Source organism: Falco peregrinus, chromosome 3 (assembly GCF_023634155.1).
Source record: "Falco peregrinus isolate bFalPer1 chromosome 3, bFalPer1.pri, whole genome shotgun sequence".
In the NCBI taxonomy this organism is placed as follows: Eukaryota; Metazoa; Chordata; class Aves; order Falconiformes; family Falconidae; genus Falco; species Falco peregrinus.
This window is the reverse complement of record NC_073723.1, coordinates 110,410,815-110,437,338: the sequence shown is the minus strand read 5'-3', so window position 1 is coordinate 110,437,338 and position 26,524 is coordinate 110,410,815. Positions and strand designations below refer to the sequence as shown.

At 46.9% G+C, this 26,524-nt stretch overlaps 1 protein-coding gene across 12 annotated transcripts in view; it reads right to left on the bottom strand.

Moving 5' to 3' along the window:
- EIF4G3 (eukaryotic translation initiation factor 4 gamma 3) overlaps positions 1-21,624 on the bottom strand; it is a 147,422-nt gene extending 125,798 nt beyond the window's left edge. For 4 of the 12 annotated variants that reach the window (XM_055798925.1, XM_055798926.1, XM_055798923.1 and 1 more), the window contains exon 1: positions 21,016-21,623. The gene's annotated coding sequence lies outside the window, so the exon portion shown is untranslated. Of the gene's footprint in view, positions 1-21,015 lie in introns of all 12 variants that reach the window. The other 8 variants (XM_055798922.1, XM_055798917.1, XM_055798920.1 and 5 more) reach the window with 5 other exon arrangements.
- Positions 21,625-26,524: the final 4,900 nt, after the last annotated feature.

Here is a 26,524-nt window from a genome sequence, read left to right as displayed (position 1 = left end):
AAATTGGAAGGAATTCAGACAAGGCTTTATTTAAAGTTCAGACTCCCCCTATTGGGCTATGCTGCCACACAGCGATTTTACCCCAGGCATTCACTTGCACACCTAACCCCCTGCCCAAAAACCAGAACCAGATCCTTGACAAGAATAACAGAATTAAGACAATATTTGCCAAGGCGTGAGGAGCGTTTGCATTTGTGTGGCCAACCAGTTGTGAAGTTTTCCCTGGCTAAAGTAACCCCTTCTGAGCAATTAATGAAATATTTGCCTTTTTTTTTTTCATTCATATCACGAAGGAAGCCTTTCAAACACAAAGCTACTTTTGAGATGACGGTGAGCTTCCTCCCCAAGAGCAACAACATGAACCAGACCCATGTTTTACTGAGTGGCTTCAAAGTATTTCAAAATCTGTTTTAACCCATATAATGGGGTGGTGCCAAGAAGTAGGAGACAAGCAGAGAAGCACTGATTCCTATTTCGCATGTGTAGGTATACACCGATTTAGAAAATGCTACAAAAAAATTCGCAGTAAAGCCTCACTGAAAAATCCACACTCAAAATGATCAAGTATTCTGCAATCAGACAGATCCATGCCTCTCCAGAGAGGTGGCAAAGAAACGCCGACATAGGCAGATTCTCCTGTATTGCTGTATCTATCTGAAGTTGGTTTAATTTATTAAAGACTATGGGACTTAAAGCCTTCAAGTCCTTTAAAAAACCAACATACACACATGGGTACTTTCTCATCGGGAAAGTTAGGCAATTGCTCTTTCCTAACTGCAAGGCACACGATGGCTGGTAGAGAGTGATGAACAGTCATGTCTGGGGCTACTTTTTTCCAGCTTGAAACAGTGTGCTCAGCATCCATCTATTAAAAAGTTTAAGTCATTCTCCATTAAGGGAAAAAATAACTTGTGTCTCATGACAAGTATTTCTTCTGCCACTTGCTCAGGCCCCTCCACGAGTCTGAATGCCATTTTTCTCCCTGCTTGTCACGTATTCACTACAGTGTTACACTGTCCTTCAAAAGGCACAGAAATACAGCCTCACTTACTTCTCTGAACCCCACAATTTACACTCCAGTTAGGAAATGCTAGCCAAAGAACAGCCAGCTTTACATCCCATTAAAATTTGGTTTAGAGGACCGAAAAAACCAGCTATTTCTAGAAAAAAGGTGCACCAAGGTGCTTCAAACCCTGGGACAGTCTTTGTGGTCATCTCTCAATTGCAACGACATTGCTGACACTGTCTCATTTGCACAATCAAATTCATCGCTGTCCTGCTCTCCCAGTTTGTTTCACCCATCAGTACATTCAATTTTGGAGCGCGCACACACACCCCAAATCACTGTCTGCGCTTCACGGTAAGAAACAATTGCTCTACCTCGATCCTTACTCCTGGCAGCATTTACATTTATTTTTGCATGCCTGATATGCACCAGCGCTCTCCATCAGCTGCTTCCTAACATTTTATTTCCAGGAATTAATTCCCATACTGATGTTTCATAACGATTAGAGAGCACCTACCAGTAGCTTTCAGATTTACTAACACGGAATTGGGAAAAGGAGCTTTCATTTCTCTCGTCTCTACCTACCGGTAAGAGGAAAGCCCCTCGCATACCCACTCACAAACTAAAGTCAGTTTAGGATGATGCTGAATGACTTTACAACTGTTGAACAAAACTCTCCAACTCTATACTGCCACTTAGCAGAAACAGCTGTTTTAATAAGCGCTTACATCTTTAGCTGGCTAATGCAATAACAAAATTAAACAGGACAACATGGAGACTAATCCAACCGGGGCGGGGGAAAGCCATTTAGTATTCCCAAGCACTGAAACAAGCCATTTAGTCTCCGCGTGCACGCAGCCCGCACAGGCGTTAACGTTCCACAACCACGTTCTGCTCTTGGAAGGATTTGCCAGGATCTGTTTACACAATCCACTTTTCCCTGCTAAAGGCATGAAAGAAAATACTCTGCGGAGAACGTAAGAGGCAACACGTTCTCTCCCCAGCTTTCTGCAACTTTTCCTGCGAACTGAGCAAACAAAATGAATTCAGAAATATCAGTGCTGCTCCTGAAATGTATTAACAATGAGAGTGAGGGCTGCTGAAAGAGAAAGGGGGGACTGAAAGTATTAACAAAAGCCCACAGCACACTGGCTGTGGCTAAAGCTAGAGCCTGAAAGGCTTCTTTGTCTTTCTGGTCAATGCAAGCCTATTCAACAGCCCGATATATAGCAGAAAGAAAGTGAGGGTGGGAGGAAGAAGAGTCTTGTCTCTTTAGGGGACGTCTCCTCAGCTGCCAAGCTGCGAGGCAGAGAGAGAGGGGACTCTCGCATGAACACAGAGCTGCTTTCCAAGCCGCCCGTAACCCAGGCATTGTCTATTAACAAACGCCAACTGAAAGGACATGCTCTGCTCGCGCCCAACCTTACTCGACCAAGGGACACACATTCCAGGCACTGGACATCTAGTTCCCAAAAAGCCTCCAAGTGCAACATAAATAATAAGCTATAGAAAATAAACCCCCTATTTCTGAAAGTCTGCTGGCTTTTCTGCGATCCCTTCCTCCCAACAATGAGCTATTGTTCCACTCCTGGTACTGAGGAAATGTTTGTGTTCCTTCTCCAGGTCCTCTGCATTTAGAGACCTGCTCCTCATTTCAAGATAATTACCCAACATGCTACAAAGCACACAAGCCTTTCACAGTTCAAGAGAAAATAAATTTAATATTGATTTAACCAAACAAACCCAACGCCCCTTTCCTCATTTTCTTAGCATTACTGTAAAAACTCAGCAGAGCTCAACATCTAACCAAGGTTGAAGGAGGAGACTCCCAGTTGATACTGGTGTGTTATTTAACATGGACACACATGACCACCAGCCTGACATGCAGGGTGATGACAGTGAGTGCTGCCTTGAAGACACTGACGCTTGCTGGGGCATATTTCTTCTCCCGCATGTTGCAATAGGGAGACACACAAGCTCCTCACCCCGGCCACACAGCCACAAGCACCAGGAGTGCATACTCACGTGTCTGCAAGGCTAGACCCTCCACATGGTTTAAGACGCTGCCATCACATACTTTCTTGTGAACTGCACGTCCCAAGGAACATAAATACTCTGCTGTAAAAACCAAGAGCAGCGAACGCACATACATCTAGGCTTGCTCCTCATCTCTCCTACACCGGGTGCTCGGTGCTCGCTGCGTGCTGGAGCCTGTGGCCAAGGAGCAAAGTGTGAACCCTCCCTGCTTCTGAAGCCCTGACCGCTGCAGGAGCCAAGATTTTGATGCTGGTAAGATCACTGCAAAAAGGTTTCTGCAGCAAGCCTCGCACATAACCATACAAAGCAAACACTTAAGTGAGAAAAAACAACAAAGTGCGTATTTCCACCCCTTTAACATTTATTCGTCTAACCGTAGCATGCAAAGGGGACAGCACAGCAATCGCCAAATGAACCTACTATAGAAGGAGCTCTCGCATGCTTCGCTCGCAGGATGCACACAGCCTCGCTCAAAGGAAACCTGAGCAGGCGGGCTCCATTTTCCTCCAGCAGCCTTACTTGAGATAGCCACATGAAAGGCAAAGTTGGTCAAATCCTGTCTTTTTGCACCACCACACAAGCTAACCCATACTGCTGCATTTAAACACTTCACTTTTGTGGACTCCGCATCTATTTTTGGAGTTGACCAAGGGGCAACAATTCTTTATAGAAAGAAGCAAACTAATTTATTTGCCTTAAAAACAAAGGCTTCTTAATTGCAATCAGACCAATAACTTCTGCAAGAACAGCTTGTAAAGATAAAAACTTCCCCCCCTCCGTGTCATAGCTTAACTAAAAGGGAGTAAAACTCCACCGCAATCACAGTTTTAATTAAATTTGATTGATAGCCCATTACATAAGTATGCACAGAGCCACAGTTCACACAGGATGCTATTTCCTTTCAGGTTTTTCAATACAGAAAGGACTCCTGTTCTTAACCATTAAGATAAAAATCTTCTTATAAGTCCTGATTTGTTGCTTCATTGGAAAATGGTGGAAGGTCTCATTAAAAATAGCCAGCTGTGCAAAAAAGTTACTGTTCTTCAGGCATCCCGCACGCCTCTGGAAGGAGAATCCACTGGAAGGGACCAAGCACGCAGCCTGCTGCACCCGGAGCCGAACATACACCTCGCAGCACAAAGAGGCATTTGAAACACACACACACGCTCCCGCCGCTCTCCTCTCCTGGACTGCAGGAACATTTTTTGCCTCCTTTGTTTCTTTGCAGGTGGGGAACGGTGACGTCAAGCAGGCAGCTCATAAAGCTGGGAAGAGGAACTTAAAACACAAACCCCCTTGCACCATGAACAGCAAAGTGTCTGCAGCCGCCGCAGAAGTGGGATTTCATAGCATGCTCTTGTACCACATACCACATCTTCCCCCCAGCCCCCCAGCCTTTTTTTTTTTTTTTTTTTAATGCCAGGGTGCTACATGCTCTTGGGTCCAGCTGTCCAATTACTGACATACCCTCAAAGGCAAGAAAGAACAAAAAAGCAGAAAGAGCAACAAAAGATAGTTACGCAGCATAAATTCAGGTAATTCTTTGTGCGCCTAAAACTCTAGCGAAGGCAGCAGCTGCTGCAGCATGCAAGGTTCAAACCAAAGTCTAAAGAAACATGGAAATAGAGAAGAAAAAGAAACACAGTCCGTAACACATCTATTTCTGATTGGCAATCACATGGGCTTCCATTTGCAACTCTGGCATTAGAAACAGAGATGGTATATAAATAGGAAACTCTCTTTCACCTTCCCAACTATAAGTTAGAGACTGCTGCGCTGATGATTAAGAACAGAACATAGCAGGGCAAGTTTTATTTATTTATATTCCTGAACGCAGCATGCATCCAGCAGCAACTTAAATAAAAACTATTTACTCCAGAGCTTTAATGTCACCACCATAGATAGGAGAACATCAATAATGTCATGTACATGAAAGCACGCTCTGTTTTCAGGTAAATCAAGATGTAAATATTTGTTCTACTTAATTCTGCTTTGTACAATCCAGATAACGCACATTTTGAGATGCAGTTATGAAATGCCAGCATTTAGAAACCAAACAATCTGTACTAAGTTACTCAATACAACAACTAAGGAAAAAAAACAAAAGCAGCTATACTCACATACACTATTACATGGTACCTGAGAGCTATGCAATGCTTCTTATACCTGAATATTCATGTGGAAAAAAATTAAAACCTAAGAAAACCCAGACAAAGAACCTCGTTAAGTTTATTAAGGCTAGTAAAAGAGCTCCAAGTGTAGCCGCCACAGACCAGGTAGATTTAAATCCCAACTGGGGGCTCTTTGCTGCTTTCAGTACAGATGCTGCAGCCTCGCCACCCCAGCATATAAATAGGCTTTAAGGGACAAGCAACACGACCAAACCATACGTCAACCAAACGAGCCTCTTCAAAGTACTGCCGGTAAAGGTTTCCTGGTTTTATGCTTCTTGCTTTTACCAAGCTGTAAACTGCAAAGAGTATGACATACATTTTCGGGATAGAGATTGTTCTCAGTTCACTGATTTCACTTCAATCACGTTTCGCCACTGCCTGAGGTGGCTCTGAGATTGGGATGATCTTAAAATACTGTTCTGTCCCCTGGCATCATGCAAAGTGACCACAGGAACCTTTCCTTTCCCATGGACAGGGAAATGAGAGCTGCCCTCTGATTCTACCTGCTTCTGAAGCTCACAACATGCAGCATTTGAGGCCTCTCAGGTGAGTGGTCTCTCAGGGGCAACTTCACACTAGCGACTGCTCTTACACTGTGGTTACGCTGATGTAACAGCCCCAAAACCAAAACCTACAAGCAGACATCCTGGACACGGCAAAGACAAGCCCTGCCAGGGAATAATGCACAAAAAAGTCACAATTGCAGCTCACGGTTAAACAATTCCTTGCTTGAAGGTACCATGAGATGAACTTCATGCAGGCTTTGGCCTTTTCCGCCCACAGCGACACCAAAGGTTTCTACAGGGAAGGTGATATTCTTACCAGACACAACCAAAAGGACAAGATTGTGGAGCACTTGCCAGGCATATACAGGTGATTTTTACATTTGGGGCAATCACCTTTCAGTCCCTGGGAAGACTATTTTGTTGTGATTTCCCTGTTCTTAAGAGGAATTTAGCAAATTAAGTGCTGACTGTCTCTGCAGCCAGGGCATGTTAACTAAGCAAGGAAGCTCCTTTCAAACAATGCAGGTTCGTCATCCCATGCAGGGAACCCCACTTTCCTCCACTCACCCCTCTGCAACCAAGCTTCTCTTGAACAGCAGTGAACAGCAAACAGCCTTGTCTGTCTCCACAAACCTCTCCTGGTCCACAGCTACCTCTCTGGCTTTAATCCAGATAAAACTTACTGTTTTCCTGAGCTGAAGATAGAAAGCTACCACAAAGAAAGTTTTGTTCTCACCTTGAGGCAACAGAAATAACACAGCCAAACATCAACTACAAGACACAATCCCTTGCAAGACAGCAAAGGATGGCTTTCTCGCGCTCGGCAGTGAGACTAAGGTCTCAATTTTCACAAATACTGTTCCCCTTAAGGCACTCAGCTGAAGCTGGCATGTGTAAAGAGCTCAGGACCTCACGCTACGAAACCAGTGGCAAAGAGAGCAGTGGTATGCTGATGCTCAGTGAGCTCTTGCAAGAATTTGGCCAGCAAGCTTCCCGTGCTTTGAGGACAGCAGCAAGTCTCAGGACTTGCAACACCCTGCACCATTAGACCTTCAAGCATGAAAGACTTTCCAACACCACAGTATCTAAAGCACCTGCTTAGGTACACCTCATCCCCATCCTGAAGGTATTTCATACCTGTGCCTTTTTCCTGCAAGACTTCCAAAAGCTAAAAGGTGATGAACTGTTTAGTGACTCACCAAAGGCTTCTTGAATTCAAAAGGAGCTGAAGTCCTGCCATCTATACCACCACAACATTTCTACTTACATAATATTTGAGCTGTATTTCAGTCAGCAACCCTCAGCACTGCACTGGAATTCCTTTGCTCTGAATTGCCGAGTTTTGGCACAACGTGTTTAATATGGGATGTGTTAATGGGATGAAGCAGCAAGCACAAAACTGGAGGAGATCCACTCTGTCAAACGACATTTTGATCAGTCTGCCTTCAAAGCAATGGTATAGACAACTTGGGGAGTGGCACATCCTGATCCTGATCTAAAAATAACTGGATTACAGGAGTGACAGTCAATTCTAACTCCATTATTCAAATCTTGATTAAATCTAACGTCAAGTATATTTCTTAATCAACCCGCCTCAAGTGACTACTTGAAGGCTAATCTCTCAAAGCCTTTTTTCAGAGTAGAGAAGATTCTTCTACAGCCTTAACACACCAAGGAGCAGGTAGAACATGAAAATTATTATCCACAAAGCTTGTTCCTTCCAAAAATATTTGGCAAAACAGTTGGTTTTTTCTGTCTGTTTCATATAAACACGATGTAAAGTGAAATTAAAACAAAGTCTCAAAATGCCCCTTCAGCATCTAAAAACGAACCAAGCTCAGAGGGAAGAAAGCATCTCGAACAAGGCATCTCAGCATGGTGCAGCAAGAAAAAAGTCCTTTGGATACTGTTAACTGCATTTGTTTTTGCGATTAACTGCAACAAAAGGAAAAAAAAAATCCATAGCCTGAAAGAGAGAGATATCTTAACACTGCTTTCTTCAACAAAGTTCTTCTAGACCAGCCTCTGGCTACCACGCTTTTGGTAAGTGTTAAAAAAACATATTTACGTAAGGAACAGTTCAGCAGGGAAATGGTATGCTAGCTCCCAAGACCCCCTCCAAGCACACACATTAGAGGCAGCCCTGCACGCTGCAAACCTCCCTCTGGAGACGATGAATGCAAAGATGGTGCCAAAAAAGTGCTCCAGCTGCTGCTCGCTGAAGACATTTCTGCCCCAGCTGATAACCACCACGGTCAGAGCTCACCACCCCCACCCCCCAGTTCTGTCATTTTAAAAACCATCTGATTCCTCCCTAACCTGCTTCAGTAAAGCGATCCTTATTTAAAACATTTATAAAGATGGAAGCAAACTGAAGGGTTAGTAGAAGAGATGGGCTGGGAAAAATTCCTGGGTCACTTTATCAAGCCAGAACACTGAGCAAACTAATTGCAGCCACCACCAGGGAAGAAGGAAGATGCTCATCCCAGATGGGCAGAAGTTCAGAAGCCAGCAAATGTGGAGAAGTCTTTCTTCAGAGTGAAGAAAGTACATCAATCAAGAATGTAAGGTGGAAGGAAGAGGGGGGGAAGCAGGAATCCTTCATAGGAGACAAGCATCCAAAGAGAAATACCACATCCACAAAAGTCCTCAGCAGCAGCCAAGGAAGAGCCAGGGTGATACAGGCAAATCTGATGCCAGGCAACGTCAGAGCCAGTGACCATCACCATATTTTCCTTTTATCACATTTTGAAGGCAAAAAAATAACAGTAGTAGTCTTACACTGGGCAGCAGCTATACAAAACTAAAGACTAAGCAAGTGTCTTGGTAAATGATATTTTTTTACAATACAAAAAATATACAAAGCAAGGCTGCAAGCAAGCCAGCTTAGTGGAGATCACAAGGAGCAATCAGGAGGAGACAGCCATGGGAGGAACAAGGGTTTGATCTCCTATGTGGCCAAATGGCACACATCAGCCCACTCCTTTCTGGAGTTACTTTGGCTTTTGGTCTATTCCAAAACAAACAGGTACGGTTCTTCGGCTGTCCTCCACACAGCAGATTGCATCAGATGCCTGCACATCTCTAGTCTGCCAGAAAAAATAGTATTTTTAATAAAATGCTGCAGACAAGACAGCAGAGCTAAAGCCATATCCATCCTCTACCTTTCACATTCTGCAATGCAACTGCTGATACATTTTTTGTAAAATACTCCCGTATTTCAATCATTGAACTGAAAACAATTCATGCCTCAATATCGAAAACACACAGTACTTCACATAAACCGAATCACACTTCGAAGAAAACAAATACCCCCAAATTTACCATACTTCTGTCCCCTGATTAGCAGCTGAAACAGCAGTTTCTGGCCTGATACCAGCTCGCAGAAAGGCTCTGACCTGCTTAGCCACCGTTCCCGTGCTGCTTTGAGGTAACCTGATAAACACGCTCCAAGGTCTGGGTTGTGAAGTGTGGAGCCGCTGTCAGTGCGCCGGGGGAGGACAGCTTACACCGGGTAACACACTGAGCTGGCAGAGGAATTCCTCTATGTCCCACAGCCTCGCCAGCAAAGATTGGGATTGTTTGCTTTGTGCGTTGGGTTGGTTTTTTTTCCCTTCAGAACAGTTACTTAACACGCACACAGTTATTTCTACACTGAGTTTATCCAGCAAACACATAACTGGTTAAGAACAGTAAAGTCCAAACAGACAAAGCAGAGAGCTCCAGATGACATAACTGAGAAGACACACAGAGGAAGGCAGACCAGGAGGAAACCTAGCTGATTGCCAGAAAGGTTACCAAGCTTTTATTCAGCCTTTTTTCAGCTTACAGCCTGGAACAAGCTTCCAAACTTTCCAAGGTATTACAGGCTACCTCCCCTCATACTAAATTCACAAAATAAAACCTTAACATGTCCAGCTTCCCTTTAACACCAGCAATTATCTGCATCTGGGAGCATGTTGTTACATGACTGGAAAAAAAGTTCCCCACGCAGACACAAGTACTACAGGGCTCATCCATGGCAATTTTCACCAGAGAGTTTGAATTTCTGTAACATACTAAAGAACAGCTTGCTTATTTTTATCTTTCTATGCATGCTATTAACATAGAACTCCCCCAGCCCACTTACCTCAAACTTTGTACCCTAAAATCACAAATAAGCTACTACAGCTCACAAGGCTACAACCCACGCACACCTCTTCTCTACAGGGACGGCCGCTGCTTGCATCCTTGGGGGTTTGAGACCCTACAGCTGTAACCATTTATTACCAAGCCAAGCTTTCTATCTGTATGATAAGCATGCATATCAAACAGCCTAGTAGTTTACTGTCTCATTCACTCAGCTACGTTTCCTACCGTGTCTCTAATACTTCATGCTGTGACTGCATGGGAAAATGTAATGCTTTGCTGGTCAATCCGTCAGGAAGCATCGTGGTGACAGCAGCGTTGTCACCCAGACTAATGTCCTTCCATCAGCTGAGCAACAAATTCTCGAAGTATGCTTCTCGAAAGCGTTAATGCTCGTTTCAACTCCTGATTTTGTAACGCTTCACTATTTCCCCCCCATAATCTTTATTTCAGTGGTTTATCAAAATGAAATGAAATCGTTGAGTACTCTCTTGCCACATGCAGAGCTTATGATTTCTCCCAAGTTAAAATCCCATGTCATACAAAATGAAACCCTGAGAAAGAAGGCATCTAGAGAAGACAGTGCAATGCATCTTACACTGCTGCACAAAAAACAGTTCATAGAGGAATACAGGTTGGACAGGAGCTCTGGGTCTCCTTGGTCCAATCCTCCACATGTTCAGTTTTTCCCCATAAGGGCTCTCAGTTGCATACTTTACACACACTTCTACAGGGTGCTTCAAGAAAAAGAGTAATAGCAACAATATATTTATCCCAGCTGAGTCTGAAGATGAGCAGTGAATTAGTCTCAGAGCATTTCTCATGTAAAGAAATGATGGGTTTACTGTCATTAGCTCTGCCTGTTGAATTCGGGCCACGCAGAGGTAAAACAGAGGGAAGGCTGCATCTGCTGCACGTGGCCATCGCGGAAGATTTCCCAGCACGTGTCTCCTTATCGTACAAAGTGGCCTCTGAAGTAACGCCACACAGCTGAACTGCAGGTGGAAGTCAGTGAAGATGTACACCTGATGTGCCATTCCAGATGGGAAGGAAATGGGAATTTCTGGACCCGTCCCTGCCTTCTGGTTGCTCGGGACTATTCGCACCAACAGGACACCCTGAACACTGCAGCAGGCAGGACCGCTCCTTTCCAATTAGCAGAAAATCCCATTTTGCTGATTTCAGACTGCACAGAAATCACAGTGTTGCTGTATTTGTAGCAGGTTTTCAAAGATTATGAACCTCCACACCTAAAAAAATTACCGAACCACTTGGCTTTCATCACTACCACAGCAATGAGTGACATCCTCTGTTACAACCAGAATAAGGATGCACCGAGGACCACATTGGTTATCAATGCTGGTTTAGCAGCCTGTTCTCAAATTAATCTTAATTAAGACAAACACTAAGGTATGGGGAGGGGAGGAAGAGAAGACTAAGAAAACTATTTGCTTCAGTTGAAAGCACGGAATATAGTCTTAAATGCTGATGTTTTGCTAGGCCTCAGAACAGGAATGGACCAAATCAAACATTTTAAGTTATCCCTAGTGCAGAGCATCTCTGGTATTATTTGGGGCTGCAGTGCAAGCCGCCTACAGATAGGAAATTATACGGTTCATCAAATTGTCTGGTCAAAACACACTTCTGTTTTTTCCTTCGCAATTCAGAGACACTTCTGACCCACCTGAAGCAAGCATGGATGCTACAGATCTTTTACGTCCCCCATTCCTAAGCAAAAACACCATCTTAAGTGCAACATAATAAAAACGAGGATAGAGCTACACCACAAGAAAAAGCAATCAAAGCCTGATAAGCGAACTCTCCTCCTCTGAGAAAGGATTTTCAGCCTTCCCCTCCCAAACATGGAAGTTAGCCGACTTCTCCAAGGTCTTCCAAACCCTGAGTGACCTTTCAGCATTTTAGCTCAACCAGCGAGACCTCAAACTCCCTGATGGAAACCAAGAGTTATCCCGGCTTTCAACACTTCCTGGCTTGGCTGCACTCTTCCCCCAACAAACCCCTTTCAAACAGCAAGACAGAGCTGCGCTGCCAGTGGAGAAACAGCTCTCCACTCCTCTTCAGTTCCCTCCTGCTCCCTTGTTTTATTGCTGCACTCCAGTTTCTTTCTACACACCCTTCACAGGTTGATTAATACTCATCTCGAACGATCAGATGTCTAGTAATTCAGGCTTTTACACCGCTCCACACCGTAACTCTCATTAAGGCACACACATTTCACTAGAAAGCTTTTTGCTGACTGTTCCCACTCCTGACATCCAGGCCATTCAGTAAGACATTCTGGACAGAGGTCCCAGCTATAAAATTCACATGTTCTTCAGCTGCCAGAATGGGAATTTGGTGACAGTACAATTCATTCATTTATTTAATGATCTTAATGTCAGCCTGAGTGGATAAAGTGTGCTTTGGCTTCAGCAAGCAGCGATGGGGACCATGCCAAGTGCCGCCAACAATTGTTTCGGTGAATGCCTGTGATACCAGGTACTGCTGCCACAGACAGCACAACAAAATGTTACGTTTTCGGGGGGGGGTGGGGGGGGTGGTGAGGGGGTGGGGAAATGGGAATAATTTCAAGTTAAACCTGGTGCACAACCTCAGAACTAAATATTTAAACATGAAATAGTTTATTTGTGCAGATGACCCTTTTTTTTTTTTTAATTAAAAAAGCGTTCTGGAAATGTAATCAACACAATTAAGCTGAACAGCTTAAGCTCATTGAAAATTACACTTTGTGATATTTGCATATCAACAAAAATTAGATCTTTCTTTCTTTTGAAGAGACAGACACAAAAGCACTTTGAAATCACTTTAAAACACAACGCTGAAGGAAAACATAATACCCAAGCTGGACAGGTTGACAGCTGAATTATTTGCATTTTGCAAATCTAGAATACAAAATGCAAAGCCCAGAAAAGTAAAGTATTTGAAGAGTGACTGTCCAGTAACTAGTATTTATATCTGCATAAGCACTGGTAAGAAGGGGTGACACAAACTGAAGCTAGCCTTTTAAGATATAGCCAGTTGAACTCAGAAGATGTCTCACCAGCTGAATAGTACATCCACAAGAACCTTCAACACCAACTTCATCATGCTAAAGTTGGCCATGAATCACCAGCTGCTGAAATCCCTTTCCCAGCATCCTCCAGAGCTTGGGATGTGCCATGAACTACGCATTAAAAGTCACGACAAGCATGCTAAAGCAACACTTTGGGGTGGAAGTCAAGAATTTAAATAAGCGGTATAGGTTATCTACCCTCAGTTGTAGTACCCTGCCGAGTTCCCTTTCAAATATAATACGGATACTGAGATCAGCTGCATGCTGCAAAACAAAGCATCCAGCTTTAAGCCTGAAAAAAATATAGTATTTTAAAGCCTACATAACCCCAAACAAGAACTCCAGAGTTCCAGAAAGTTTTCAGACCAGATTTTGTTCTGAATTTCACATCAGACTTGATGGTTCTCTAAAAGATATCACGGTCGCCCAAGGACAGAACAGCTTGGCCTCGCCACTTAGTGGCAAAGCACATTTTAATTTTTTTATGGTTTTTTTACAGACATACCTTTTCTTCAGCATGGTAGGAGCCTTTCAAAGACAGTGGCTGACTTAAAAACCAGAACTGTAAGTAGTATCACTAAAAAAACATCTTTCCCTTTGATGCTTATAAGAAGAGTCTCCTGCTTTGTCTGAAAAGATTGAAGACTTCTGTCATGTTTGCTTTGCGGCAAAAGAATAAGATGAGAAAAATGCCAGTTTCAAGGCACAGTAACTTCTACAACTTTTTAATAACACAGAAAAAGAGGGAAATCTCTTTTTCAGACTACCATTAGTGCAGCCATAGCATTAGTTTAAACAGATTTTCAGACGCCACCAGCAACGCAGACATTTAAATCAGTCTACTCTTAGTAATTCAGTAACTCACACACAGTCACTCTCACATGTAAATCAAACTGAAACACAAACAAATACACAATCGTCATCTGGCAACCCAAAAGAGAAAATCTGTGCAATGTTTATTAGTTTCCACCTCCCAAAAGCTTTCCAAACTTGGGAAAATCTGTATTTAAGATCTTTAACTGCATTAACTCTTCCTTGCTCTGTGTTTTCACAACCTCAAGAACAAACTCAAAGATCAGCAGCAAGATTTCTTTTCCTACCACCCTGAGGACGTACCACATGAAGCCCACTCCACAGAGTTATTCCTGTGCAGATACTCTTACTCTGAAGCATGAGCCTCATTCCTGCTGAGCTCAACCACTTGGAAAGGAGCAGCTGCTCCGTGCATCTCGACAAGTCCTAACCCATTTCAACACTTTACCGACAGTTTTGCAGAATGCTATTGGTATCGGTCAAGGACTGGATTTTTCCTTTCAAGACACACATTTCAGAAGCCACTTCGCTTATTTTCAGGCACGTTAAAAGCTCTAGAAATATTTTAACCCTCAGACAGATAAAGGATACACAAAGGTGTTACAACCAACAACAGAAACACATTATTTTTGATAACGGAACCGATTTAAACTGATACAATCTCGGTGTGTGGAAATTTGTCCTTTTCTCTCCACCTCGGACAACTACATGGCAAACAAAGGTAAAAACAATTCTTAAGGTACAATCAGAATACAGAGCGCGTAATTTTCCTTTCAGGAAAGAAAAAAAAAAAATGCTGTCCCATTAACCTAGTTACATGCCCAGCAGCAATTTGACTGAAGTCCCATCAGCAACAGCGTGCCATCACCTACTACAGAAAGAGAGCACACATTCTGGGACATCTTCCAAACATATATAATAAAACATAAGAGTAACATGCACTAGAAAATTTCACTAGCCTAAAAGCTTATTTTGCTCTCCTCCTTTTGATCCTTTGCTTTTTTAAGAACACATTCTATTTTCTTCTTCCAGCTGTTCCACATCATCATTTCCTATTTGGGAGACAAAATGAAGTCAACAGTTTGGAAAGCAAAGCTGTACATAGGAGAAGTTCTTGAAATTACCACCAAGTGTGAAACACAGCACTATGAGAAGTCACAACAATGATGTTCCCTCAAAAAAACCAAAAAATTCTAGATTTGTTCCCTCAGACCATGGGGCACGCAAATCCTCCACGCACATCTTCACGCCCCATAACAAACGCCAGTTTTCTCTTCCCCATTAATTCCAGAAAAGCCTTTGCAATTGCTAGCAGACATATTCAAGTCACAGATAAAGTTTCCTACTAAAGAAATCCCTGTAAAACAGTGATACTACCCATCTATAATTCCCCAGAGTAAAAATTCCAGCAACTCTAATCATATTAGCGGATTTACGCACAACTAAACTTGACAGTTGACTAGCCCTGAAATTGCTGGATTAGGGAAAAAAAGAAAATATAGGTTACCTATGACTTCTAAAGAGAGATCTTCGCTGCTTACTCTTACTACAAAACAAAAACAGAGCAAATGCACCAGCTCAGCAGACCCCAACATTTGCTAATGACATGAAAAAGCCTTTCAGCCCTAAGATGATGGACAAAACACACACACACACAGATGAAAACCCCTCTGTGTCCCGACATCTAAAAGGGAAGTCATTTGTTCTAAGTCTCCTATTAGTCTCTCACCGACTTTTCCCCATAGATAAAATCACAAACTGTGTTCCAAAAGCAGTACTGCGCATTAAATACATATAAATTTAAATGGTTTCTCCTGCTGACTTCTGCCAAAGAACATACACAATCATGTCCTCAGATAAGAAGGGAAAAATAAGTTACGTGAAATCACATTTTTGGAAGAGCGGTTTTCTCCAAGACATTTCACCACAAAAATCTTACAAAGCTGGTAAAGTGACATATCTGTGCTATAACATGATTAGCTTTTGTCATTAAATAAATTAAAGTTATTTCTGCTTGGAAGAACGCAAAGATGTGCCAAGGCTGGGGAACATCAACAGGGGAGATGGCAGAGAGCTCTAAAAGCACTTAGTTTTTGGCAATATGCTCACAAACCCGTGCCCGATCCTCCCCTGCAGAAGAGTCACTACCATGGAGCGGCAGGGAAAGCCTCCGCGTTTTCAAAGCTTCTCTCATGCTGCATACCCTCCCGAGATGTATGATCTCCACTGCTTCAGACACTCCTAAACAGAAACGCTTCTCAGGCAACACCACTGCCCCTTCTTTTCCCTTCATCCTGCTGAGGTTTCAGAAAGCTCACTCCTGAACTCAAAAAAAACAGAGAGCAAAGGAACATCTCTGATCTCAGCCCAGTTCCTCCCCTCTTTCCCATCTCTTGCCACTCCTTCTCTTTCATGACCATAACCCTACAAACACGGTTCCTTGCGAGTAGCCACCACTGGCATCTGGAAGAGGACTTCCAACCGTGCTCTTGTTTTAGCTACAGTTCAATGTCAAAGCTGCCCAGAAACCAAAGCTGATCTGCGCAGGGAGGCAGAGCACTTGACTCAAAAGCCACCAACGCAGCTCTTCGAGCTGTCTTTTATGCCCAAGCAGCTTTCTAATCCCTGGGTACTCATCTTCAAAGTCATCAACAGATAAACCCCCGAGAGTACGGAGCATCACATACTCTGGAAAAAAGTGACTCGTAATGGAAGTAAGCAGGGAGGGAAGACAGAGTTGGTTCCAAACTCCCAGAGGGTATCAAAGCAACCCAGAGACACTGATCTTTCAGCACGCACCAAAGATGTTCTCCTCGGAAAAATTCTTGAGAACTTTCCCCTTCAGCTCAACTCTGTTCACTAAAGGAAGACAAAACGCCCTCTCCACCCAAACCCCCCTCAACAGTCTTGATTTAACTAGAAGATTACCAACGCAGGCCTACTCCAACTCAGCCTGCACCCAAACACCAGGTAAGTGCCGCCAGAAACTCACCCCCATTTCACACACAGTCTCTTAAATTCCTGAAAGCAATCCTGTATTTCTTGCCATTCTCCTGGGCTTTTGGGAAGCTGCTCGCATCCAGAAGATGCCACCCAACAGAGCAGGAACCAGCATATCGCTTTCTGAAAGGAACTACAGCAGTTAGCTAAAGCAACTCAGGAAAAACTAAAACAGATACTCAATGACTGAGGCAACGTTAGCAAAATCCAAGTTTCCATGCACAGCAAAGATGTACTTCACAGCAAAATCCCCCCAAAGGCTGACTATTCCTCTCCGCTTCTCAGAAATGGATTTAAAAGTGGGAGAAGAAAAGAAAGATTTTAAATGACCATCTGTTGAAACCCACCCTGAACCTGCCACACGATTGCCCCGCTGCAATAACCTGAAATTCAAACCCCCGTGCCCAGAGATACCCAATCCCCCCCTGAAACAGCTACAGTGATATATTAAGGTCAAGTTTGCTGGTGCCCGCACAGAGACCATCAACGATCAGGAAGCTGAACTCCCTCCAAATGCAAGGAAGTTTGGAAAAGAAAGCAAAAACCTACTGACACCAGCCCAGAGCCCAAGATGGCTCTGATCTCGCTCCAAGGTACGGTGTTAAATTAACCCTGAAGAGTCAGCAGACACGCAACATTACCCAAGTTCAACATTAATCAATCTGTTTGTCCCTTATAGCGCAGTGTTTGCCCATGTCTGGGCTGGGGCTGTGAAGAAACCAGTGACCTAATTATATTGATCCACAAAATTTATTCACAGCATGGGGACTTTTTAAAGAGCAGCTTAATACAACACACACAAAAAAATACTTTACCCTTAAGTGGCTAAAGAGTAAAGAAACACAGTGTAGTTTAACACGCATCAGAAGTACCATCAAGTTAAAAACACAAAGGTCTACAGTAAGTGTGCAGCCCAGAGCGTACCTTCATTATTTTACATTTTTATGGAAGAAGTCTCACTACAGAACAATTGACTTCATCTGGAACTTCTTCCTCAGAGGTAGTCTGAAAGCCAAAGCAAAGCTGGGCAGATTAGGATTTATGTTTGATAACATCCCTCTGTGTGTCATTTCATAGTTACACCCTCCCTCACCTATCCCCCCCAAATAACGGTCAGAATCAAACAGAGGATTTATCCATACTGACAACTTTTGAGCACAAATTCTGCCTGAAATTAGGTTTGATTGTATATTCACCACCACCAGAGCCGCAAAGTTATCCCAACTTACTTTTACACAGAAAATTTAACTTCTTGAAGCCACTACATTAAGGAAATTTCTCAAAGCTCTGTCCTGTCGTAACAGCGGCTCCAACAACTTCCTATTCAGCACATAACAGAGTGAAACTCCCATCAAAACATTTCTGTTCTTCACATCCATCACTCTCCAGCTTCGCTTTCCATCAATAAGGTTTTTTTTAAATCCCTTCTTCCCCTGTGTTTTTCTTTTCCCTTGCTAACACCTTTCTACAAACGCACATGCTCTTTTTCCTGCACAGCACACACTCACCCAATTCTTCTTTTTTTTCCAATTATACAGATAACCATTTAATTTCACGATGCATTAAGTACCAAAACCACATTTATTTCCAAAGACACAAAGTTCACCATGCGGAAACTGTTCTAGTTTAGAAAGCTCAAGTCAGAGCCTCAGTCTACCTATTAACATATAATAATCCTTCACATCAACAAATAAAACCCTTGCACTGCTGTGAGGAGGAGACCTCACAGCGCTCTGCTCACTCTGAGTTGCCAGAAGAAACCTGCAACTATACTTCATCTGCTGTGGGGTAATGCTGTCTCAATAGTGGTATCAAAACAGACAAAAAAAAGAAAAGAAAAAAAAAAAGAAACCAAACAGAGCTAAAAATAAGGCTGAACTCAGATGACCCTCTGCACTCCAGTAAATCACAGATGAACTATGCTCCCCAAGCCTCACTTCTGCAGCAGCACTCAGAAAAGGTAACAGCTTTTGTTTACTACCTGGAAGCAAACCCAAGTTCGGCGGAGGACAAAACCAGCCAGGACACCTGAACACCAAAGGTTCACCCAAAAGGTATCAACAACAGAGTACCTGTACATATTATGAGCACAGATTAGTAGTTTAGAAGTTAAGGAGCGGTATCAGTCAAACACAGTGTGTTTTCAAAACAGGGGTGGCTATAAATAAAAATAAAGACTGTATCATATATACCTCCCCACCTTTATACCACCATCAACTTGTCATATCTACCTAATGCTTCCCTGTTCCTCCATACTTCTTGCTCTGGGCGTCCAGTTGGGTCCCAGTGATGGGATATACTGTCACACCATCTCTGCCTCCTTTAGAGTCTCACCCATTCCTTCCCAAGCCTTTTTTTGTCTTTAGGCTGTACTCAGAGGTAAGCCAAAGCTTCGTCTCCCACATGCAAGGCATTTTGCAACAACACTCACCAAAAGCAAGGACATCCTCCTGTCTCAGCTACAACAGCACAGCCACTCTTGCAAACCACCACCAAGATCGCCCTCAACAACACTGGAGAAGTATCTGTGTCCCTCCACAGTGCTTTCAATGATGACTTGAAAATAAAAGTGCTTCGGAAAGCCCCGCACGCTCCTGATCCCAAAGCCAGCAAACTTCAGCCCTTCAACTGTCAAGGCACCCCAAATGTCACATTCCCCGTTAAAAAAAGACCCTTTTCCAGCCAAACCAGCACCTTGCTGGAAAGTTCAGCTGAGCACGGACTCCGTAGGTGCACAATGGCCAGCATTCCCACCGTAACACTTGGCACATCACTCAAAACTGAGCAAATTTCCCCTGAGCAGCAACAGTTTTACTTACCACCGCCCCGCTGGCTTTCTAATGACAGCACCTTCACACTCTTTTTCCTAAAGCACACGCTGGCATTACAGAATAGCACAAGCTAGCCAAAAACACCCAGCGGAGAGTATGTCCCTCCACAGCACTCCCCAAAGTCTTCAGAGGTTTTTCTATTGACCCAAACAAATCTGTAACGTCAACAGTCTCATGATTTAAGCAACGTTATTTGTTGTCATGGCAAGAATGATTCTTGCCAGAAGCTCAAGAAAACAATGGACTTAAACTGATTATAACAGAGCTCGGTTTTCCCACCTCAAAACCGAAAGTGAGAGCAAGAAAATGCTTCTACACAGGGAACACATTTCTTGAAGAGCACAGGCATCCTCACACAGCTCAAAACAGCCCTCAGCAAAAATCCACCCCGCACTTCCACGTTAAAACCTAAGTCGCTGCCACCGAGAAATAGCAACACACACTCCCTGCACAGCACGGCCACACCATTCCTGGATCACACAGCCTGGCGATATTGCACTTCAGTACGTTTTTCACTTCACGTTCCCCCTAAAAACTTCGAGGATGGGGAGGGGGGCGGTGAGAAGAGCCAGTTTGCCGAGGGGATGCTGTCGGACGCTGGAGACAAAACCCCATGAGGGCAGGCAGGCTGGCCACCCCACTATCCTGCTGATCCCTGCAGTATTTACCTCCTGACTCGGGGCCTAGTCGCAGCAGAGAACCGAAGACCTTTAAAAAACATTCGCAGCAACCGCCGGCCTCTCTTTGTGGCCGGGGCCGCTTCGGCGGTGGGATTTTCTGGAGCGGGAGCCTTCTCCTGCCCATCACGCGTGGCCTGGCAGAGAAACCTGTTCGGCGCGACATTCCACCCGAGATTTATTTCCACCAGCCAAGTAAGGGGGTGGGGGATATATAAATAAATAAATAAAATAAATAAATCACATGAAAATCGGCCCCAGCTGGGGGAAAAAAAAAAAAAAAACCACAAACAACAAACCAAACAACCCTGGGTTTCATTTCGCCTGGAAAAAACAACCAAACCAAAGGACTTACCTGGGCAGGACCGGAGGCAAAACTGAGGAGCGATTTATAATTCAAAGTTTACCCTTGGGGGTCACCGTGGCACGGGGCGGGGAAGGGGGCCCGGGGACCCTCTGCCTTCCCGGGGGAAGGGGGTGAACCCCCAAAGCAGCCCGCTGGGGGGAGGGGGCGAGGCACCCCCTCTCCCCACACCACCCCAGCAGGTGCAGCCCCACCGTGCACCGGGAGGGGGGGGGACGGACCCACACAGACACCCCCACCCAGCCCCCAACCCACAAAAAGGCGCGGGCGCCCCAACCGCCACCCCCCGCGGGGCGCCCCCTCCCCACCCCCCCCGGGCCAGCGGGGTCCCCGCGGCCCCTCGCCCCCCCGGGCCCCGCTCGCAGTGGGAAGGGGCTGTCGCCCCCCCCCCCGGGGCAAAGGATACTGCTGGGGCGGCTGGGGCGGCAAGGCCCTGATGTTGGGGTGAGGCGCCGGCGCCGCCGCCGGGTGAGGGGGAGCCGGGGGGGGGAGGCGGCCCCGCCGCCGCTGCCGCCGCCGCCCCGCTCCCGGGGCCGGTCCCCGCCGCCGCCGCCGCGCCGGGTTTCAAAGCCGCCTTCTGCGGTAAACTCATCGCCAAGCGGAGCCACCACCCCCCGGCGGGGAGCGGGGCCGGGGCCGGGGGGGAGCCGGGGAGCGGGCCGGGGGCCGGTGCGGCGGCCGGGGCAGCGCGGCGGGCCGGCACCGGCGCCGGTCTCCGTGACAACGCGCCTCCCGGAGGGCTCGGCGCGGGGAGGGGACGGGAGAGGGGCCGGCGGGGAGGGGAGGGGGGGAGGCGGCTCAGGCCGCGCTGCTCATGAGCTGCCGGCAGCAGGGGGTCTCGGTCCCCCTCCCCGGGGGCAGCGGAGCCCTTCGCGGTGGCGGCTCTCGGGCGATGCCGGCGGATTTTCCTCACTGAAGTAGCGGAGCATCAAACATGGCGCTGCGGCCGCCTCCAGCAGTCCGGCAGGACGGACGCTCGGGCGCCTTCGGGCCGCTCCGGAGCCGCTCGGCCCACCGGCGCTCGGCAATCTTCGGCTCTTTCCGGAGCCGCTCGCCGGCGAGCGGCGCTCGGGAAACCTCGGCTTCTTCCGGAGACCTTCGCTAGCGCACGCGTCCTCCTCCCCGCGTTCCCCCTTCCCTCCACCGCTCAACCCGGCACCTCCCGTGACCCTCGCGCTCGGAAAACTTCGTCTCTTTCCGGAGACCGAGGGCGTGAGGGAGTTCGGGAAGCTTCGGATAGGCTCGGAGGAGGGATTCCCGCCCAGGCGGGAGGCGCTTGGGCCTTTTCGGAGACTCTCGGGAGCAGCGAGGCCGCGGCTTCGGGTGCCTTCGGCTTGGCCCGGAGAGACTTCGGCAACGCTCGGCTGTGAGAGAGGCCCTCGGCTGCGAAGCGGAGCCTGGCCGCCGCAGCGCCCACCCCACTGCGGGCCCGGGAGCAGGGGGGGCTTCCCCCCAAAAAAAGCCACCTCTCCCGCAGCCCCGCTGCCAGCCCTGCGGCCCCCAGCCACATCCCAGGCTCCTGGGGCGGCTAGCAGGGGCAGCGCCGTAGCCCCTCACGAGGGGGGCTGAGGGCTGGCGGCCCTGGGGGTGACAGGGCAGCTGTGAGGGAGGCCCAGAGCCCGTGAGGGAGCCCACCTCTGGCAATGGGGCCTGGCGTCGGGAGGGCCCTCAGGGCCTTGTAGGGGCAGGCATCCACCTCACACCCAACCCACGCCTTCACCGCACCGACGGTTGCCACGCCACTGCCATCTTCAGCGTTTTGCAGCTGGGCTGCTGCACCCTCCCCACGACCACCACCGCCGGGCTGGGCTCAGCAGGAGCAAAAGCGGTTTGTACCATCTTGGGCAGATAAAAAGGACCTCAGAGCAGATTTAAGCAGCCGCTGGATTGTCCTGACTTGTCCTGCTCCACTGCTGGCTCCCGAGGGCTCATTCCAGCCTGCTGGCACCTACTGATGTTCCTGCTGCGCCGCACGTCCCAGTGTACTCCCAGTGCCTTCACTGGGCTGGCCAGTGTTGCTGCCCCATGTCACCCAGCCTGGGGTACACAAGCTGCTTTAGGAAAGTTTTCCATAGTTTATTCCCATCCCATCTGCTGCATCTTCTGGGCAGGTGCAAGTTTAGGAGGAAGATAAAACTTCAATGCAATCACAAATGCTTAAAGAGTGAAAAGCTGCTTTTATTAAACCATTCTCTTGGTGGTATGTTCAGGCACTTGGTGAGTAACTAACTGGTGCTGCAACTGAAAGTTGACTGAAGACAGACAGGGGTCTTATGCATAAAGACAACCTACCCTATGAGTCACATCTCTCCATGTCTCCAGAACAAGCCCTATTTGTAAGCAGAAAACTAAATTTGGGGTTTAAAATACAAATCTGAAGGGGGAGAATCTGGACTCTGTGTTGTTCACTAGATCAAAACTCAGCACAGGACTCAGCAGCCAAAAAATAGTACAAGGGTCTTGAGTACACTTTCCCTTTTCAGTCAGACTCTGAATTATTAAACAAGTTGGTTTGCGCAGGTCAGGTTTAGCCCATGACACCTGACTGTGCAGAAGTACAAGGACTGCAGCATACCCAGAGGCTCACCATCCTCTGAGGTGTGACCTCAGAAGAAAAGCTCCTGCAAGCTGCCGTGCCACTTAAGCCACTGCACTGGCCCTCAGTAAAAGTAGCTCTGCGACTGGAATAGTTTCTTACTTACTAAGGTGCTATCTACAGGGTACAGCCACACCAAACAAGCGTCCTGGGTAGTGCCAGAAGTTATTAGTGGAGCGGGTGGCAGAGGGAAGATGACTAGCATGCTATTTAGTTTCCCTTTCTGTGCTTTTTGTTCTGCACTGAGGCAAGGGAAATGCCTGGGATGAGGTGAGCTCGCATCTACCTCAAACTCCTGGGTGAAACAGGGAATGATGAGATTTAAATTTTTTTAAATGGGAATAAACCAGTCCTCTCCAGCCTGTAAAGAAGTCCTGAATGGGAACTATTTCCATCTGCAGCCCCAAATAAATATTTAGAGGGGGGTTGGATATTTTTTTCTGAGCCAGTTTTCATCTGCAGCCTACCACCTGCCAGATCAACTGCTGATTCCCTACCAGGAAAACCGAAGACTGCAGAGAGAAATGAGAACGACCTCAAAGAAAGGCCAAGTACTCCCCCACTCCCCAAAAATGGGAGAACAAAGGAGGAACTTTTATCACAGCAGGGGGGTTGCCTAAGGACTGATAGATCTCCAGACATCCTGAGAGCTGCCGTGCTCACAGCACATCTCTCCTGTCTGCAGCCTGCTGGGAAGACGGATCCTCCTCCACAGCTTAAAGACTTTGGTGTCATAATTTCGAGGGTGCAAGTAAAGCTGCATGGTCTAGGGGGTGTCGGTGTCCAGCACCATTCCATCAGCCACCTCCCAAACGTGGCACTTCTCCCGGTACATCCCTTCACGTGGAAGGAAATCATACCAAAAGCAAATTAACATCTATGGCTCCCTCTGTTCCACAGAAATAGCTGCCTGTAAACACAGCTGTGAAAGCCTCCTAGCTCCAGTATCTTTAGATATATCACTTTTTGCCTGTTCAGAAAGGGGAAAAAACCCAACATTTTCACCATACTGTCTGCTGAAGCTCCCAAAGCATGCTAGCTGTGCAAAGGAACCAGGCTCCTGGCTCTGCCTTAAAGCTCCTCCAGTCTGTGTCTCCCCCCAGCCATCTTTTCACTTTTTTATTTTTTCTTAAGAGAAAAAAAGCAGACAAGTCTTTCTTCTATACTACCCCACGTAGGACGATTTGGCCAATGAAACCTGCAGATTTGGCGAGCCTGAGCAAGTGCCAGCTGAATTCATGCCCTTCCTACTGCCTCTCCATTTAATTTTTCCTCCTATTTTTCCTGCTAGCTTTATTAGCACCTGGGAACCAATGTGTCATCACGGGCAGCTTGAGTTTACAGCGCTGAGCTCTTGTTTCAGAGCATCACGAACCCTTTTTCCAGTCCCACCAGTCTCTCATGTACCTAGCACACCAGAGATGCTCACAGTCATGTGGCGAAGAGTGCAGCAGGAGTGCCAGAGCCGTTGGTGAACTTGGGGAAATAAAGGATTGAGTTATCACTGAAAAATGGCTGTTTTCCTGCAGGGATCCTCATGAAGAGGAGTGTGTAAACCACAAAGCCACAGCCCTGAGAGCAAGTGAGGACACGCAGCCTCTTCGCTCCAACTGAAAACCACCACAGTGATCAGCACGAGCGGATCCCAAGCTGCAAGGTGGGACTTCGAAACCTGATCACCACCTCCCAGTTGTTGTCCTCCTTCCTTCAGGGAGGTCCAGCTTGTTTGAGAAAGCTTTTGGCCCTAAAAATCTGATGGTCCCAGTAGGTGAGCCCAGCACTGTTGCAGCGTGGTGGGCACTAGATCCTGCTGGGAGGGAGCAGTTCAGATGGTTGGGCTCAGCCTCTTGCAACCTCAAAGTTGTCTCAACCCCACCGAACCTAGGAACAACTGCCATTTCCAGCTCATTTTGGAGTCTCCAGGTATCTGCTTTCACCACGCATGGCAGCGCCTCCCTCTTTGGGCTTCTCCTGCTTTTCCCCCCACTGATCCCTTTCCAACACCCTTCAGGCAAATAAAAAAAGAAAAAAAAAAGAAAAAAACCCACAACAGCCCTGCCTTAGAGCTTTCCCCATTCTTCCTCCTGCCCAGGCACAGCCCTCGGCAAACGTCTTGGCCCTCTGGGGACGGCTGAGCGCAAAATAAAGCGAATACCACCCAGGATCAGGCAAGCCCAATGCCAGGCACTGGCACACGAGCAGGATGATTCACCTCCTGCCTGCTCTGCCTACACCCAGCAGCCTCCTGGAGAGGCAAACAGCCACCGCCAGCTCCACGCTCAGCACAGAGAGCCCTGACCACAGTGCCCCCCTTGCCATGGTGATGCTCACCCTGGAGATTGTTCCTGCGCTGGGGCTGTCCCCTCCATGGTGGCAAAGACACCACCTGCCTGGTCCCTCACTACGAGGAAGCCCCGGAGAGCCAAAGTATTTCCCTTTCAGATGGTTAAATCGCCTCTAACAGCATCCCACCTCTCCATGTGGCGGGCTGCGCTCCCCTCCCTGCTTCTTGCAGCTGGGAAAACACCCTTTCACTCCAGCCTTGCTCTCCCCACTTAACTCCTCTTTGCCTTATACCCACACGACTCCTCTTTTCCTAGGAAGGCTGGCATTTCACCGCATTTTAAAAGCTGTGGGGCCAGATCCAGGCCAAAATATCACACCAGTAGTGTTGGAGCCTCCTGCCAGCCCAGGAGCTGGGAGCACAGGCAGCGATGTTCTCAGCTCCACTGCCCTCTATGGGTTTGTGCCACTGTTTCCAGCCAGATCCCAGGGAAAACAACGGCCACAGCTGGTCTCCCAGCTCTGCAGGAAACAGAGGGCCCACAGCAAGTCCTGCAAGCAGAAAGCAAGAGCTCCTACTATATTTCAACTCAATCGGGGAGAGAAAACACAGTAAAAGCAGCAAGAGGGAAGTTTTACTGTCTTATTTGTGCAACACAGCTCACTGCTGTCTCAGTTGCTACCGATGGGGCAAAAACAGAGGGCTGGAGCCCAAATCCAGCCTCTGATAATGAGCCAGAGCTAAATAGCAAACTTTGCTTGCACTTTCCTTGTTTTATAGGCAACAGCCCTCCCAGGTGCTGGGGTGAGGCTCAGCAGGAGCCTGCAGTCCAGGTCCTGCCTTGCATTTTTTGGGCAAGCCTAACAAAGCCATGGAGCATCCACTCAGGAGCAAACGTTGGCCTGCATTACTGAGCTGGCAGCATCCAGCCTGCATCACAGAGCTATAAATAAGGCCGTTTGGAGAGCAACCTGTGCAAGGCCCATGCCGCTGGATCCAAGCACAGCCCGGCCAGCCAAAAACTCACCCGGGAGG